At 40.9% G+C, this 19841-nt stretch overlaps 1 protein-coding gene across 6 annotated transcripts in view; it reads right to left on the bottom strand.

The window, feature by feature from the left end:
• STS (steroid sulfatase) overlaps nucleotides 1–19841 on the bottom strand; it is a 327127-nt gene that overhangs the window by 51548 nt on the left and 255738 nt on the right. The gene's annotated exons all lie outside the window — the stretch shown is intronic.

Below are 19841 nucleotides of genomic sequence, written 5' to 3'. Positions count from 1 at the left end.
TTTGAAAAAAAAAAAAAAATGTTTTTTCAAATTTTTGCACTTAATAAATATACACAAATTCTATTGATCTATTTGTACCACCTAAATGAAGTACAATAAGTGGTGAAAAAACAATGTCAGAATTACTTGGATATTCTATGTTAACTCCTTAAGGACATGGCTTATTTTGGCGTTGAGGACCAAGCGATTTTTTGGTATTTTTCCATCTCCATTTTTCAACAGCCATAAAAAAAAAATATATACTCACCTTGTCCCGGCAGACGGAGTTCAGCGCGGCCGGCCTGCAGTGGGTGTGAGTGAGAGCTGCCCCTGTGCCCCTGATTGGCTCAGCGCTGAGCCAATCAGAGGCAGCTCTCACTCACACCCATTCATGAATTCATGTATGGGTGTGAGTGAGAGCTGCTTCTGATTGGCTCAGCGCTGAGCCAATCAGGGGCAGCTCTCACTCACACCCACTCACACCCACTGCAGGCCGGCCGCGCTGAACTCCGTCTGCCGGGACAAGGTGAGTATATATTTTTTTTTATTTATACACATTTCTGGATGAATTGCAGGGAAAGGCTTATATATTTAAGCCCTTCCCGACAATTCATCCTGCGATCGCCGGCAGCCCATTGCTTTCAATGGAGCAGGCTGTATTGCCGGCTCCATTGAATTCAATGGGCAAACATCGTTCTTCTCTGCCACAGCTGTTACAGCTGTGGCAGAGAAGATTGATTTGTCTTCTATATGTTCTTAATGGGGTCGGCGCTGCTGCCGCTGGCCCCATTGAGCGCATATAGAGAAGAGAACAGGAATCGCAGATAGGTGCGATCTGCGATTTCTGTTCTATAATTTATCGGACGAGCGCATAAAAAGCGCTCATGTGTCCGATACCATTGCAAAGCAATGGTTTTTAAAAATCGCCAGACGCATGCGCATGCGCAAATCGCGCGAAAAAACGCCCGTCTGACTAAGGCCTTAAGGTCATACTGGGAGGTTTAGCTTCTTATATTATATGTTAGAAGCTTGGTTTGGATGCTATATTTATGTACTGAGCTTAGATCAGCTGCTCTATGGTACGAGCTTGATTCTGGAGATGTATTTACATACTGAGCTTAGTCCTGCTACTGTATTAATGTACTCCTGGGAGAAGCTGCATTGCAAAAAAGGAGTTTGGGGTCTGAGGTGAAGGCCGCTGCTTCGATATTAATATCATGTCTCACACTGGTGGGTAAAGGCTCTTTTACATGGGACGATCATCGTTGTGATTGTTCAAGCTCCTACAGGGTTTTGCATGATAATCGGCCCATGTAAAAGCAGGAAGAAATGTAATTACTGGACGAGAATCAGAGTAATTAGGTATGAAAAGCAAGTTGTGTTATGGTGGAATAAATAGCAAGCTAATGACGTCAGTGTAATGTTGGGTGTTGCCCGAGTCATGACCTACAACAGAAAGCACTGGAAACCTGTGCAGAAAGCTTGGGCACAGCTGTAAATTCTGGACTGTGTGGATTCCCTGCAGCCTCCTATCAAAAAGAGGTGGTGTCCGGACAGTCAGACCATTGTAGCTGTGGCAGCTCCGGTCATGAAGAGTAAGAGTGCAAAGCATTGAAAGCTATTGAGCCACAGAGAGTCACATAAGAAATACACAAAGAAGCTGAGCTTATACCAAAAGGCTGTGAATAAATACAAGAATTAGGCTTTCAATATCCATTATCAAAATAATGAAAACACCTAGATTACCATTATCAATCACAGGTGTTTCCATTATTTTGATACACCCCTCTATATTGAAAGCCTAATTCTTGTTTCTATTGTTCAATAGTTTTTATTATCGTTCAAGTAAGCGTAACGTGCATACAAACAAGAACTCAGGTTATTATTACAATTTCAAATATGTAAGTTAGAATAAAAGAATTCTTTAGCTAGTACTAGATTAGTTTAAATGCTACTTGTAACTTTTTTAAAGATATAACTTCTTGGTAGTGGAAGGGGAAACAAGGGGGTGAGGGGAGGGGAAGGGGGGGGGAGGAAAGAAAGGGGGGAAGGGAGGGTGGGGGAGGAAGATTAAGGAAGCCAATAGTGTTTAATTTAGCGAGAAGTTAGCGGTTGCCTATAGAAAGTCTTTCTTTAAACTCTTCAAAACAGGGGCTTCCGTTTCTTTGGGCTTTAGAGGATAAGTCTGGTTTGGTTGCGGTTTAAGTCGAAGTGTTCAATCCAAGGACTCTATTCTGCCTTAAATTTGGGTATTCTGTTTTGCCTTAGGGCGAAGATTCTTTCCATTTCCATGTGTTCTGTTATTGTTTGGGTGATGGTCGTGAGGGTGAGATCATCATCTGTTTTCCAGCGTTTTGCTAGTAATAGCTTGATGGTCAAAAGTCTATGCGAGATGATTTTCCTGAATTTTTGAGGGACTTTGTCTAATCCTATGAGTAGGATAGCCATTTCAGGTGACGGGGATATGTTTAGTCCTGTCATGCTGTTAATTAGCGTGAAAAATTCTTGCCAGATGTGGTTGATAATCGGACAACTCCAAAAAATATGAGTCAAGGAGCCTTTCAGACCACATTTCCTCCAGCATCTATCCGAAACTTTGGGGAAGAAATCTGCCAGTCTCACTGGTGATCTATACCAGCGTGTAAGTGTTTTATAATGCACTTCTATTAGCGAGGCGCACATTGTTGCTTTGTTTGCTGACTTGTGTGCTTCATGCCATTGTTGGTCTAGGAAGGTTTTGCCCAAGTCTCTTTCCCAATTCAGGAGATGCGTTCTTTTCTTTTGGTTACAGTTAGGAGGCCTCTCGCCACAAAATATTTCGTAGATGTCCCTTCAAGGGGGTTTGTTGGATGTGGGGTTGAATAAAAAGTTAGAAAAGAGAGTTGGAATTAATATGGTTCCTGATGTGGTGTTTGGCCAGTAGCTCTTGATTTGGAAGTATAAAAGGAAGTCTCCTCCCTGGAGTCCAAATTCCTTTTGTAGTTGGGGAAAGGATTTTATTTTGGAGCCGTGTGTTAAGTCCGAGATCCGCTTGATTCCTTTCGATTTCCATCTTCCTATATTGATTTCGTTTATCCAGAATTCGGTGATCTCTATTGGAGTGGAGATCTCTGTTCTGCGCGTAAAGTTCTTTGTAATATTGAGGAGGTGTTTCCAGGTCTCCACAGTGTTGTTGATTATGGGGTTCCTTAAGGGGATTATTTTCGAATTGGTTGCTGTAGCTAGGAGAAGGTTCCTAAGGGTTTTATTTCCCAGAGAGTCCTGTTCTATCGCCGCCCAGCTAATTTTTTCTTGAGGGGTTCCCTATGGTTTTAGATGCGAGATGGTGATTGCTTTGTGGTAGGCTGTTAGATTAGGTACTCCCAACCCTCCTTTTTTTTTGGGCTGTATAGAATCGAAGCGGCTACTCTTGGTTTTTTATTTTTCCAGACGAAGGACATTAGCTGTTTTTGTAGCTTTTTGATTAGGTTAGAATTGCACTTGAGGGCTACTGTTCTGAAGATGTATAGTATTTTCGGTAAGACCATCATTTTGTATATTATGATCCTTCCAAGCCAGGACAGTTCGGTTTTTTCGTAGTTGGACAGGTCTTTTTGGATATTGTCTAAAAGTGAGGCTATATTATGTTCCATTATGTTCTTGATTGGGAGATTAATTCTGGTCCCCAAGTACTGGATGCCCGATGGATCCCAATCAAATGGGAATTCTTTTTTAATAAGATCTTGGAGGTCCTCCTTGAGGTTTATTGGTAAAAGTTTTGACTTAGATGGGTTGACTTTGTAGTAGGATATTGATCCAAATAGGTTAAGGAGATTTGTGGCTGCTCTAAGAGATTCTAGGGGGGCGGAGAGAACTAGGACTATGTCATCCGCAAATAATCCGATTTTGTGTTGTCTTTTTGCTATGGGTATACCCTTTATATCTAGCTGCATTCGGATTGCTTCTGCTAGTGGTTCTATTGTTAAAATGAAAATTGTGGGTGAGAGGGGACACCCCTGTCTAGTACCGTTCGTTATTTCAAAGGGTCTAGACATTATTCCGTTGATTAGAACTTGGGCTGAGGGATCTCTGTAGAGGGCTTTTATAGCCCGTAAAATATTGTCTTTAAATCCCATTTTTTCGAGCACAGAGAAGGCAAACCCCCAATGTATTCTGTCGAATGCCTTCTCCGCGTCCAAGGTTAGGAGCAGAGAAGGCATTCCAGACCTCTCCGCCTCACCCAGGATGTCAAGTAGGCGTCTGGTGGCATCTGATGCCTGTCTCCCCCCCACAAACCCAACTTGGTCGCTATGTACCAGATCTGGAATAAACTTTATTAGCCTAAGGGATAAAATTTTGACAAATATTTTTGTATCGTTGTTGAGTAGAGAAATTGGCCTATAATTCGCGGGGTTTGATGTGTCTTTCCCTGGTTTCGGTATGGTGACAATATTAGCTCGTAGCATTTCGTGAGGTAATGTTCCACAGGACATTGCTTTATTAAAGAGATTTTGCATGTGGGTCATTAAAGGGTCTTTGTACAGTTTAAAATACTCATAAGAGAAACCGTCGGGACCGGGGGTTTTATCGTTTTTAGCTTTCCCTATGACCTGACTTATTTCCTGGAGTGTGATAGGTGAATTAAGTTTTCCGAGATTTGATTCTGATAGTTTTGGAAGGTCTATGGAGGAAAGGAATTTGTTGATGTCTTCCCTCGTTGGTTGCTGGGTCGTTGGGTCCTCTCTGAGGTTGTATAGTGAGCGATAAAATTACCTGAATTCTTCCGCGATGTCTGGGGGGTTCGATATTTTGTGTTTGGTGATGGGATCTAGTACAAATGGGATTCTTGTTTTGGCCCTTTTTTGTTTTACTTTATTAGCCATCCATTTAGTGTTTTTATTGTGGTCTGTGTAATACGTTGTTTTAATGCTTTTAGGTGCTTTTCATGTTCGTCTATTAAGATATTTCGGACGTTTAGTCTGGTTGATCTGAGTTTATTTGAAAGATTTGTATTGCGCTTAGTCTGGATGGACTGTTCTAGGGCCGACAGTTCCTTTAAATTTTCCTGAAGTAGATGGAGTTTCTCTTTTTTGTAGATAGAACCTTGTTTTATCATTGCCCCCCTAATCACGGATTTGTGCGCGTTCCATAGTGTGAAACGGCAGGTCTCTGGGGTATCGTTTATTTGAAAATACTCGGTGATTGTTTCTTTAATCCTCTTTTGGTACTTTGGTAATTTCATTAAGAATGTGTTATTTCTCCATCCACTAAAGGGGGGGGATCTGTGTTCCTATTTTTAATCTTAATGAGATCGGGGCATGGTCTGACCAAGACGTTACTCCTATCTTAGCCTCTAGTACTCTGTTGAGGGTGTGAAAGTCCACTAGGAACATATCTATCCTCGAGAATGATTTATGCCTGAATGAGTAGAAGGTATATTCCTTGGAGCTGACGTTTAAGGCTTTAAAAGGATCATATAGTTGGGAGCTTTGTATCCAGGGAGATAAGGTGAAACCTCTGCTTCTGCTTGTGTTGCTCGAGTCTAGTTCTTCATCCACTATGGCGTTAAAGTCTCCACAGATCAACAATGACCCATGCTGTGATTTTTTTATTTTCTTAGTCACTCTGCTCAGGAATCTTAGTTGTTTTGAGTTCGGTACATATAGGTTGACCAGTGTAACTAGAAGGTTGTTTATTTTGCAAATTAATATTAAATATCTGCCCTCTTCATCTCCGATCTCTTCTATTAATTGGAAGTCAATTGAATCCTTGATCGCTATCAGCACTCCGGATTTTTTTTCCCCGCATTTGCTGTGAATATTTTAGAGAATTTCGGGTGAGTCAGTTTAGGTGGGTTGAGACGGTTAAAATGTGTTTCTTGTGCACAGAAGATGTCAGCTTCCGATGATATTGCCTCTTTCTATAGGGCTGATCTTTTATAGGGAGAGTTGAGTCCTTTTACGTTTAATGATATTATCTTAATATCCATGGAGGTGGTTGGATCTTGAGTGTTTAAATAGGCATTGGTCTTGTTTTTTCCGCTTAAGTGGCAGGTAGTTTCCCCTCTGTTCATTTTTCCTCTGTCTGGGAGAAATGTCCTGTTGGTTTTTTAGTTTGTATAAGCATCCTCTTGGGGTTAGAGTTAGGATATGGGTAGGGAGGAAGAGTGGTTTCATGGTGGCCTTCTTGTCGTTGAACAGTATGTCAAACTTGGTAAACTGTGTGGTGTTCAAACTTTTAAGTAACTTGGGTTGGACCTTTTCAAACTGCAATAGAAGTTCGAGATAAGGTCTTAACTGGGTTTAATGTTCAGCATGCATTCTGAATGCGTCCTTGAGTGGCCCGAGGGTCAATTTGTAATTATACCTCTCTTATGCAAGCTCATTGGTTAGATGCTCTGTCGATTTCTGATCTATTTGTTTGTTTGTCGGACCATTCCTTAGGAATTTGATTTGGCCTTTGTAGGTTGGGTACAGGGATGTTCCATTTTTTTAGAAGGGTTAGTCCTTCTTCTTGGTTGAGTATGGTAGTTATGATGCCATCTTTATTCACATAAAGTTTGGTGGGGAAGCCCCATCTATATGTGATATTGCTATTTCTCAGGGCCGATGCTATTTGGGCGAAATTTTTGCGCGCGGCCATGGTGGTTTGAGAGAAGTCTGCAAATAATTTAATGTTTTCATAGGGGGGGGAGGTCTTTAATATTTCTGGCGGCTTTCATTATTTTTTCTTTGATATGATAGAAGTGCACCCTTGTAATAACATCTCTGGGGGCATTATCGGGGACACCTCTGGGCTTCGGGAGTCTGTGGGTTCTGTCTAGAATTCGCTCCTCTATTTTAGAGTCTGGCAAGAAGATTTTGATCAAATCTTGAATGTGTGTGTTCAAATCTTCTGGCTTGATTGTTTCAGCAATGCCTCTAAATTTAATGTTATTGTGGCGATTGCGGTCTTCGATATCCGCCATTTTGTTTTTTAGGTAATGAACCTCCTCTTCTAATCTGTAGTGGGCGTCTATCAGGTCATTGTGTGAGCTGGTTATTTCCCCCCTTTTTGTTTTCGAGGTGATTCACCCTGTCTCCCAGTTCCTCTATATTGTGGTTGAGTTTGGTGTTTATCTTGGACAAATCTTTTTTTATTGAGCCTTTTAGTGCAAGTACCATATCTCTGATGAAGCACTGGGATGCTGCTTGTTTTGAACATTCTATGCTAAGGATTGGATCTTCTGATTCTTCCTTATCAGACCAGTTTGCTGATGTTATATCAGTGGTCTGTGAGTGAGGCTCTCTTCTGGGGCGTCTTTTTTCAGGGCTTTCTCTAGGGGATGTAAAGTTTCTTTTTTCTGCCCCTGCTGTGAATTGCATGTGAGGAGAGAATGGCTGGTCTCCTCTAGCGTCCCCCTCTCCCCCCCCCCCCCCCCCCGCTCCGTGGTGGTGCTCGGGATTTAAGCTCTCTCTTTCCTGGTCACTTGTGGGGCTTTGGGAACATGAAAGGGGCTGTGTATGCAGTGTGGACAGCGGTTGTAGTGTGTGGGTCTCAGGTTTCTTACCGCTCCTTCCTCCTGCAGTCCCCGCGCTCGCAGCTGCTGTCACTCCTTTCCTTCCCGTGGTGACCGGAGCCGGCTCCATTTTGTCCCTCTCCTCCCGGCCGCGCGCTGTGTAGAAGTCTGTCAGCCGCTTCGGGGCAGATTTCCCTGCTTTCCTCCGGGACGTCATCAGAGAGAGAAAGGTATCTCACGTCTTTTGTTTTCTTTTTTAGGACCCTCGGTGAGCTTTATGTTGCTTTAGGCTGTGTGTCACGGGAGAGCCGCTCAGAATGCGTCCGCCATCGGCTTCTCCAGGCCACGCCCCCGCCTAATTCTTGTTTCTAAATGGGCTGGACAGACCAGACAATAGTCTTGTACAAAACACAGTGCTTAGTTAAAAAGTCTATACTTGACCCCGTAAGTCCAGCAAACCAATTTAGAGGTGATATGCACATTCAAAAAGCGTGCGCAAGTACAAAGTTAGAGCACGAGCATCGTTTCAACACTCTGATAGCCGTGCTGCTATATGAGCATTAAATCAGTTGAATAAATAGCAGCCGCGAGCACGTCATTGCTGCTATGAGTGAGTATGCCATTCCCCCTCCCTTTGCCGGACGGCTCCCAAAGGAGTCTATGGGAGCCAGCAGCGCTGTGCCATCAAAAGATAGAATATGTCTTATTTTTTGACAGAGAGGAATCGTCTTTTGACGTGTGATTTTTCAAAGCATGTCAAAAACGTTAATCTGAAAAGGATCCATAGGAAAACATTGGTTCTTTTAGATTTTTTGCCCCAATTCTCCGTGGTCAGCCTATCTGTCAGATAGGCTGACCTGCGGAGAACCGCCTGCCGGCTCCTGCTCCCGGGCGGCGGCTCCTGCAGCTGGGATTCGCCGCGGGATACCGCAACGCCCGTGGACAAAGGTCTTAAGGAGCTTACTGACCCAAACTTGGAGAATCATAGGTCCCCTATGACACACCGTTTGCGTCAGTAATGCCACAGTTGGGTTGAGAAACACATCTGTATTACAGATGCTGAAATGTGGCCATAATATGCTTGTCAATGTAAAAGAATACATGATTTTTTTATAAACTTAAAATTACTTTAGCAAATTTCACAAGCCATTTTGTATACGGTATATGGCCTCAGTCACACGGGTGCATCGGCGCCCGTGTGACTGCAGGAAGGAGACGGACGTACCTGCAGACGGCCGTCTCTCTGCAGCGCTGGAGGAAAGAACATGTGACCGGCTTCATTGCCTGTGTGACTGAGGCCTATTACAGAATATGTTGTTTCAAACAATACTAAATTCAGGGGGTTTTTGTATAAAGTTCAATTTTGATGCAACATTTTTATTTATATATGCTAGAACTTGTTTTATAAAACATTTCCTTAATTATTTATTGTTGCTTTATTATCCCCACTTATAAGTATAAACAACTGGTGGTAAAGATGAAAAACACCTATGTGTAAAGAGAAAAGGTACTGCTAATAGATAGCAATATACTTACAATGTCATATCTTATACAATAAAGAGGCATGCACTTTAATCCAGAGCAAGCTTTTGAAGTACAAATGTAAGTATTCAGGTCTAAACCAATCTGTTCAACCTTTACTAGCAAATCTCAATGAGAACCATATCATTGACAAGTTAATTAAACTATGATACATCAAAGGAAAACACATCTACTGCTATTTTCAAACAATCTATACAAACAGCTTTGTTTGCTTATTGATTCGAACGGGAACATCTGTTAGTTTCCACAAATCACACAACATATCTTGTTTTCAAACATATTTAAAGGATTTTTTTTAATTTAAAAAAAAGGGGGTAAATTGGTCAATATGAAAAACTACACTTTTCAGAAGGCAGAAAAATTGTAGCAATATTGCACTTGTGTTTTGTGCAATATTACTGCGTTTTTCACGGTCATAACACGATTTTCTGTCGCCACAAAGTCGCATGACTTTGTAGCGCTCTTGCCAGAATTTTTGGAGGAGCGTGAAATATAAGCCCTGTCCCGAAAATAAGCCTTAGCTGCATAAAAAAAGGAAGAGAACTACTAACTACCACTTGCCTGTATGTATGTTTTTGAGTGGTTCTTATGCTCCACCCCTGGTGATGTCATTGCTCCAGCCCCTGATGATGCCATCGAAGGTCCTACAACATATACAAAACACAGTCTGACCGACAGACCACCACCAGGGTTAGGGATCTTGGAAGGGGAAAACAAAAATAAAAAAATGAGAATACAACTAAGCCATTATTATCTCAGAAGACACAACTCAGCAGTCCTGACAGAACGCACTGACCTACCACCACAGAGATCCAGTGGGCTTAAGAACCTGTGGTGATGTCACTGCTGTGGGAGGAGCCAAGCTGTGTTTGTTTTGTGAGGTAATCAAGCTACTGTGTGTGTGATGTGTGGTGATTATAATGCATGTCCCATGTAGCAGAGCTGTGTGGTGCTACCAGAAACAAAGGTACTATAATTTCCTATAACTCAGCAGTCCTGACAGAACACACTGACCTACCACCACTACAGAGATCCAGTGGGCTTTAGGACCTGTGGTGATGTCACAGCTATGCGAGGAGCCAATCTGTGTGTGTGATGTGTGGGAATCAAGCTGCTGTGTGTGTGATGTGTGGGGATCATAATGCATGTGCCATGTAGCACAGCTGTGTGGCACATTGTGGCACCAGAAACACTGGTACTATAATTTACTAATAATTACTAATACATTAACTAAGAGGCACTATCCGGCTCTGCTGCACGTCTCCTCAGGTCCTCGGCAGACTTGCTTGTAGTTTTCCCTCAGTGCTTCTGGGCCAGGAGTTTGAAAAATGTCAATTAATGGCTGTGATTGCTTTATCAAGCGCCGGCTCTGATTGGCTGAGCAACAGCGCTCGAGAATCGATCGCAGCCAGCAATTCCTGCAGGCGGGCTTTTTAAACTCCTGACCAAGAAGCACTGAGAGAAAACTACAAGCAAGCCTGCGGGGACCTGAGGAGACATGTAGTGGAAGCGGACAGTGCCTGTTGGGTGATATTTTTTTTTATGTAGCTAGCTTATTTTAGGGCTTTTACGGTAGGATCTCCTACTGTATAACTTGCATTGCACTGCAGGAAAATCACATTTTCCTGCGAGGCAACACATAGGACGGCTCCATAGAGAAACATGGGCTACAAGACCTCACAAATCGCGGCTAAATTTTTTTCTCGCAATGTAGCAGGCTACAAAACATGGCTAATATGAAGGAACCAATTAGAAAACATGGGCTTCACATACATGCAATTTGTAATGCTGTCACATCGCAAGAAAATCACATGATTTTGTCACCCATGTGAAACTGACCAAATAGTTACCATGAGTTTTTTACCCACTGCTGTTCCATCAGAAAAATGCCCACAGGCTTTTGGGGTCTTAATACATGGTGTAGCATTACATATTAAAATGCTACTATATAACCATTAGTGAAAGATATTCTACTCAATATATAAGGCTACTTGCACATCATACCCTTGTCTCTGTGTCCTATTTTTTTGCCTTTTATACAGGAAACTGCATAGCAGTGTAAACTTGGAGGGAACAGTAGGGGTTAATGTGTGAAACAGAAACCACTTTGTTCTATGTTATACTAGGGTTTTATCCCTCTTTCCTTTTTTACCTTGATCGAAAAGCCCAGTGAACAAGACTCTTCTGAATGCTCCTGTACATACATTAGTAGCACCACAAGATTAGCCTGTTGCAATAAATATGGCCTAGCCTGTACCTGGAAAATCCGTTCTTTAATTTAGTTTTAGATGAGCTTGGCATTCTGGAGTTTTAAAGACATTTTATTTTTTCTCACCATGTCATGGCAACATCAAAAGTTGCACAATGATCATATTTGACATTAAGGACAAGAAAATCATATAAATCTTTTCTAGGGTAAATATTATTGATTTAACCAATTACCTAGAGCAGAACATAAAAAATAGCATCTACAAAGATTATACAAAGACAGATAGATACTTTTAAACGATCAACTCTTTGGTGCCAAAAGAACCTCTTTATTTGCTACTTGGCATTAGCAAATCACTTTAACTCTTATTTTAATCATTTTCAATTAACAAAATCCTTATTAATGACTAAATTAAAAAAAAGAATGGAAATTATGTTTCCCAACTGAACAATTTCAATTAAACTAAATGTTTATTTATTATTTTAAGCACTTTGCTAACACAAAATGGAAATTCTCAATGTGTAAATTATTGGAGATTCACACAATACATTTTATAGTTTATTCATATAGATATCAATTAAAGGCAAAACCTCCATCTGTGTTAGGCCTTAGTCAGACGGAGGTTAGAAACGGGCTGGAGCTGTCCAGCGCATTGCATTCAATGGAGCCGGCAATACAGCCGACTCCATTGAAAGCAATGCGCTGCGGGCGAGTGTGGGATGAATTGTCGGGAAGGGCTTAAATATATAAGCCCTTCCCTGCAATTCATCCAGAAAAGTGTTAAAATAAAAAATATATACATACTCACCTGCTCCCGGCAGCCGGAGTTCCGCGCAGCCGGCCTGCAGTGGGTGTGAAGGGGGTGTGAGTCAGACCTGCCCCCTGATTGGCTCAGCGCTGAGCCAATCAGGGGGCAGGTCTGACTCACACCCCCTTCACACCCACTGCAGGCCGGCTGCGCGGAACTCCGGCTGCCGGGAGCAGGTGAGTATATATATATATATATATTTTATTTTAACACTTTTCTGGATGAATTGCAGGGAAGGGCTTATATATTTAAGCCCTTCCCGACAATTCATCCCACACTCGCCGGCAGCCCATTGCTTTCAATGGAGGCGGCAGTATTGCCGGCTCCATTGCATTCAATGGGCAAACATCGTTCTTCTCTGCCACAGCTGTTACAGCTGTGGCAGAGAAGAATGATTTGTCTTCTATATGTTCTCACCGGGGTCGGCGCTGCTGCCGCCGGCCCCATTGAGCACATATAGAGAAGAGAACAGGAATCGCAGATCGCAGATAGGTGCAATCTGCGATTTCTGTTCTATAATTTATCGGACGAGCGTATAAAAAGCGCTCTTGTGTCCGATACCATTGCAAAGCAATGGTTTTAAAAAATCGCCGGACGCATGCGCATGCGCAAATCGCGCAAAAAAACGCCCGTCTGACTAAGGCCTTAATTATTAATTGACACAGTGGATATTAAATAGTATTTCCATTTTTACTGAAACTTGTCACAAGCAACCTACAATTCTGCAATTGGTTCCAGTGTTTTCAATAATTCCATGGGAGTATATTTCAATAATAGGTCATCCAAAGGAGCATAACATATCCAGTATGCAATTTACTCCCCTACTAAATGCCTCAGGCACTTTTCATTCAAAAGAAAAGGGACATTACAGTTTTGGAAGAACATAGTTCATTCTATATCAAATGGCTATAGCTCCAGTTCTGTCAATGCTACCAACAAACTTTTGCACCCATTTTAAAGCCAAGATTGTGAGCCAATAGCTTGAAGCTGAATAAGAAAATATCTAACTAAAAACAGGCCTCCTCCATAACCTCACTAGCATACATTTCCATCTCCACTAATGGTGTGTTTCCTTCCATTTAATGCTTGTTTATTGCACTGATAGAGCCAGAGCTAGAACCAATCATTTGAAGTGGGGTTGGGAAGAGTAAATTTATAGCTGTCATGTTATGTCTGCATGCAGGGCAGTAGTAGGGCAGCGGGAGATCAGTAGGCAGCTAATAATGATCGGTCATTCTTCTGTCTGTCCTACTGTCCTAGAGAAGAGGTAACATGGATTTTTGTTCAGGTTATCACCCTCCTTATCAATCAGAGAACTACTTATGCTTCAGTCACATATGGAGGTATTTTCCCCAGATAAGTAAAAAGATGAGTATTTACTAGAGATGAGCGAACGTACTCGTTTCGAGTACTTACGCACCCGAGTACCGCCATTTTCGAGTACTTCAGTACTCGGGTGAAAAGATTCGGGGGGCGCCGGGGGGGCGGGGAGAGGCGTGGCGGTGCGGGGGGAGCAGCGGGGAACAGGGGGGAGCCCTCTCTCTCTCCCTCTCCCCCCCACTCCCCACTGCTACCCCCCGTGCCGCCACGGTACCCCCCGAATTTTTTCGCCCGAGTACGGAAATACTTGGAATTCGAGGTATTCGGGCGAAAAAGGGGCGTGGCCGAGCACGTTCGCTCATCTCTAGTATTTACTTATCTAAATCCCTTTTCTATGCAGGTTGACCACAAAAATGCTGTGGTCATTATTGACCATGGCATCTAAGGGTTAAAATTAAATAGCTTTTTTTTCTCCTTACACAATGTTATAAAAATTGAAAAAGAAAAAATAAATAAAACTACAGACAACCAAAATAATCCCTGATATAAAATATTACATTTATCCAGCACAATAAAATTCTGCAAAAATAAAAAAGCCAAAATATCAGTTTTCTGTTTCTCTTTTCACTAGAGCAGGATTAAAAAGTAATCAAAATGTTGTACATAACTCAAAGTGGTATGAATAAAAGCTACACAAAAACAGACCCTCGTACAGCTGACAACAGAAAAATGTTTTAAAAAAACCTCTGGTGCTGAAATGTGGGGGTACACACTTTTTATAAATAAAAATGTTTAAATTATGCAAAAAAAGCACATAAATCTGGTGCTTTTTATAATCTCAAAGACACATAGTTTGCATAATATTTATACCACACGGTGAACATTATACAGATAAATCCCCAAATAAATGGTTAAAAAGTGTTGTCTTTTCTATTGTGCCTCCAGCAAAAAAAATAAAGTTATTCAATTATTTGTACGTACCCCAAATTGGTTCCTATAAAAATTAGATATTGCCCCACAAAATACAAGGTGCCATACAGCTACATTGGCGAAAAAATAAAGCTTGTGACTGCTGGAACACAAAATAGGAAACTATTTACTAGTTAAAGGGGTTGTCCCGTGAAAGACAGTGGGGTTAAGTACTTCTGTATGGCCATATTAATGTACTTTGTAATATACATTGTGCATTCAATATTGCCCATACAGAAGTTATACACTTACCCCCTCCGGTGTTGGCGTCCCCGTCTGCATGGCGCCGACTGAAGCCTTCTTCTCCCTCGATTAGACGCGCTTGCGCTGTCCGCTCTTCTGTTCTGTTGAATGGGGCCGCTCCGGCGTGCTCGCGCCGCACAGGTCTTCTGTGCATGCAGAACAGAAGAGCGGACAGCGCAAGCGCGTCTAATCGAGGGAGAAGAAGGCTTCAGTCGGCGCCATGCAGACGGGGACGCCAACACCGGAGGGGGTAAGTGTATAACTTCTGTATGGCCAATATTTAATGCACGATGTATATTACAAAGTGCATTAATATGGCCATACAGAAGTGCTGAACCCCACTGTCTTTCACGGGACAACCCCTTTAAGTCTACTACTTAAGGCTAAAAATTTTAATGTCACTAAGGGGTTAAACATTCACTTAAGGTGACTGAGTTATGTGCTTAATACATTTACATGAGACATAAATGCAAAATCTGCAATACAAAAAGGGACATGACTGCAAGGGTTTTTCCAATTTTAATGTTACTGTTGAGAGGTTATAGTGGTACAGTATGACCCCAAAACCCACTGCACTCACAAAAGAACTAAGAGTTTAAAGCGTAATTCATATGCTCAAAATTGAGCTATAATTAACAGCCATAGCACCCACACTCCCCAAGGTTCTACATAACCAATAGAATACACAATGGCCAACATTCATTAAGACGGTCATTTCAAGCACCTGCTTTATTATAAACTATTTTGAGTCCGATGCATTTCAATTAAGAGGCACAGGCCTTCTAATAAATTTGGCGCATAGTTTACCTGTCCATGCATCTGAATGTAAAATCTACGCCAATCTAGGAAATCTGTCTGACTATAGAAGGCCACAACCCCTTCCTCTAATAGTCACTTCCCACTTTTTTAGCAAGTGGCAGTCGTGGTTTCATTTTAAAAAGTTTCAAAATTTTGTACAAAAGGCATGCAAAGTTTGTAAATCTTGTTACGCCAGAAAACTGGCACAAGTGTCCTGTGTGTAGGCAATTCATTCTGAGTAATAGTATCTCTGTAAATAGATATGTATTTGTGGTTTCTTTGTTAGATTTTATTCTCCTGTTATTTTCTGTTATGCTATTATTTATGACAGAATATAAAGGTTATAGGATATTGTGCTAAATAACCCTAAAATAACATCCAAGATCTTAAATAAAACTTTTGCTGAAGGTATATCCTGAAGGTATAATGACTTTTATGGAAGCAAATAAAAGCATCCTACACAACAAAACTGATTGCAAAGATTGTCCATCTTTAATCCATATGACAGCCAACATATTGTGATTGCTCTTGGCCTTTTCCACAAATGGACATTCATACAGTTGAGTTTTTGGAAAGGACATTGGGTTAAAGCAGTCACTGTCACCGGTGAATAAAATGTACAGAAAAAGCCACTTCTGAATAGATTGAAAGCACAATATTTCTAGACAGCAAAATTGGAGCAAAGACAGCTATAGCGATTACTGACGGGAAAAACAAGTATATTGTGAAGTAGCATTATTAAATAACAGGGAATATGGCATCATTTTTATTTCTGCAAACTAATAGGGAGCATAACATTAAAAAGAAGAGAATAAAACATTATTATGCCATTATGAATATTCATATTAGGATGTGTACTCATCAACTGAGCAGTTGTAAATGACTAGATTATCATAAGCAAATGTACACTAAAAATCTAAATAAGGACTTGCAGCAAGATCTTGTAGAGTGATGGATAAACTAAAGGAGCAAAATTGAGTAAGTTTCATCTATAAAATATCACACATGATCAATAGAAACATTTACATACAAATATAAAATATGAGATTTTACTCCTATATCCAAGACTTTGTTTGTGCTCCACCAACTACGTACTATGTTTCCCTGAAAATAAGACTTACCCTGAAAATAAGCCCTACCCTGATTTTTCAAGAGGCTTGAAATAAACCCCCCACCCCGAAAATAAGCTTAGCTGCATTACATTAAAAAAAGGGGAAAAAAAGCATACAATTACCTACCGGCATGGTCCAGGCCCCCCATGCTGTTCTCTGGAGCTCTGATGTGCTTCTTGCAGTCCTCAGCCACCCACAGATGATCACTTCTTGATTATGGGATTCATAAATCCACCTCCAGGAAGCAATGGCTCTGATTGGCTGAGCAGCACTCAAGAACCAATCAATGCAGCGCTCGATGAACTAATGTGATGGCTGTGATTGGTCATTCGAGTGCTGTATTGATTAGCTGAGTGGCAGTTGAAGAACCAATCACAACCATTGTGTTATGGAGGGGAGATTTATGAATTGGCCAATCAATATCACGGCTCAGTGCGTTGGAGCTCCAGAAAGCAGCACGAGGGACTTGGACAGAGCCTGCTAGGTAAGTATAAGAATTCCCCCAAAATAAGGCTGCACACATAAACACTACCTCTCTTTTCCATGGCTGTATCTTATATTACAACTTAGTCATCATGACTTATTGCTCGAAATTCATCCAAACAATGGCTTTTTTATTCTATTCACAGAGGCAAGAGAGTCTAAATTGAATTAAATTAAATGCCCTTCACAGTTTAGACAATTTTTAAAAATACCGTAAATTTTTATTAATTCTCAATTAAAAGTATCCAATGGGCACAGAAAGTAAGCGCAGCAAGACAAAGATGACAAAAAAATGTTAGAACTAAGAAAAAGTGACAGACACACATATAATGCACATAGAACATATACTAAGATTTGCACTTGATCGAATAAATAGCACTCTAGGTAAGTAAGCAGATCACGCAGGTTATGCGGTCTCTAGCTGTAAACTGAGAAGTACTACAGTCTGAGGCCCCAATTTAAATCAGGCTATGAGGTATATACTATTATTCAGGCAGATGCCTTTTTCGTTGCTTATGATGGGCCCATATACTGAGTAGAAGCACTTCTCATGATGAGCACCTATATAGAATAGGCATACTCCGCATATCAATGGTGCAAACCAATAGTAGTATTTTGGGAATACAATAACGTATATTTCTTTTTATTACGAACTGGGTAAATGATGTTTCTAATAATACTGGGTTTATTTTATGTTTATCATCCCAGTGATTTGTAACTAAGTTCATAAGCAATAATAGGCTCTATATGTATTTCTTTCTCAAGCGAGCTTCAACTTATTGTATATTTATTCTCTTTGCGAGAAGATGGACCTTATGATAAAGCTTAGAGGTTTATCAACAGTGGTGGGCTCTTTGTATATTTCTTTATTCAACACGTTTCATCGCTACGTGTCAGAGGATCGTCAAGAACATAATGAGCTAAGTGCTATAAACATCCAGTAGGGATAATATATTTTCCTCTATTATTAATCCAATGTTCCCAAAATAACCTTAGAGATGAAAATAATACTGTTCAATAAGGAACAGCTATATATCTGTTCTGTATTATACAAGCAGCCCTAGGTTTGCACTGGGTTTGCAAACCTATCTTGCTGTGTAGTTGGAAAACTAATCTAGAAGTATATTCAGTGGTTTTATCTTTTTTATTTATGGAAACAACCTTGGGTCTGCATTAATTATACCTATCTTGCGATACTTTCATGTTATCTCAGCAGTATAAGGAATAGCAACCAATCACAGCGAAGCTTTCATGTTACCTCAGCACTATAGAAAATAGCAACCAACCACAGCACAGCTTTCAGTATACCTCAGCAGGATAAGAAAAAGCAACCAATCATATCGCAGCTTTCATGTTACCTCAGCAGTATAAGGAATAGCAACCAATCACAGAGCAGCTTTCATTTTACCTAAGCAGTATGAGAAATAGCAACTAATCACAGGGCAGTTTTCATGTTACCTCAGCAGTATAAGAAATGGCAACCAATCACAGTGCAGCTTTCATTTTACCTCAGCAGTATAAGAAATAACCAATCACAGTGCAGCTTTCATGTGCTTTCATTTTACCTCAGCAGTATAAGAAATAACAAATCACAGTGCAGCTTTCATGTTACCTCAGCAATATAAGGAATAGCAACCAATCACAGCGAAGCTTTCATGTTACCTCAGCACTATAGAAAATAGCAACCAATCACAGCGCAGCTTTCAGTATACCTCAGCAGTATAAGAAATAGCAACCAATCACATCTCAGCTTTCATGTTACCTCAGCAGTATAAGAAATAACAACCAATCACAGCGCACCTTTCCTGTTACCTCAGCAGTATAAGAAATAGCAACCAATCACAGCACAGTTTTCATGTGACCTGAGCAGTATAAGAAATAGCAACCAATCACAGTGCAGCTTTCATGTGACCTCAGCAGTATAAATAGCAAAAAATCAAGGTGCAGCTTTCATGTACCTCAGCAGTATAAGAAAGAGCAACCAATCACAGCACAGCTTTTATGTTCCCTCAGCAGTATAATGTATAACAACCAATCACAGCGCAGCTTTCATTTAACCTTAGTATAAGATATAACAACCAATCACAGCGCAGCTTTCATGTTACCTCAGCAGTTTAGAAAGTAACAAGCAATCACAGCGCAGCTTACATGTTAACTTAGCAGTATAAGAAACAGCAACCAGTCAAAGCATAGCTTTCATGTAACCTCATTAGTAGAAGTAGCAACCAATCACAGCGCAGCTTTCATGTTACCTCAGCAGTATAAAAAAATAGCAACCAATCACAGCTCAGCTGTCATTATACCTCAGCCGTATAAGAAACAACAACCAATCACAGCGCAGCTTTCATGTTACCTCAGCAGTATAAGGAATACCAACCGATCACAGTGCAGCTTTCATGTCACCTCAGCAGTTTAATATATAACAACCAATCACAGCGCAGCTTTCATGTTACCTCAGCAGTATAAGGAATACCAACCAATCACAGTGCAGCTTTCATGTTACCTTAGCAGTTTAATATATAACAACCAATCACAGTGCAGCTTTCATGTCACCTCAGCAGTTTAATATATAACAACCAATCACAGCGCAGCTTTCATGTTACCTCAGCAGTATAAGGAATACCAACCAATCACAGTGCAGCTTTCATGTTACCTTAGCAGTTTAATATATAACAACCAATCACAGCGTAGCTTTCATTTTACCTCAGCATTCTCAATATCCATCAATTATTCTGTGAAACGTTCGGCAGATGCATCATTTTCTGGTTGAACACTCATCCCGTTGCTCGTAATGCCTTTTTCTTTCGTGCTTGAGATGGAAATCGAACGATCTACGTCTGGGTGGCATAACTGCCAACGATGCTCACATGCACGCCACCTATCGTAGGATAGTTGTACTAT

This window comes from Eleutherodactylus coqui, chromosome 4 (assembly GCF_035609145.1).
Source record: "Eleutherodactylus coqui strain aEleCoq1 chromosome 4, aEleCoq1.hap1, whole genome shotgun sequence".
NCBI lineage: Eukaryota > Metazoa > Chordata > Amphibia > Anura > Eleutherodactylidae > Eleutherodactylus > Eleutherodactylus coqui.
This window is presented reverse-complemented; position numbering and strand designations above follow the sequence as displayed.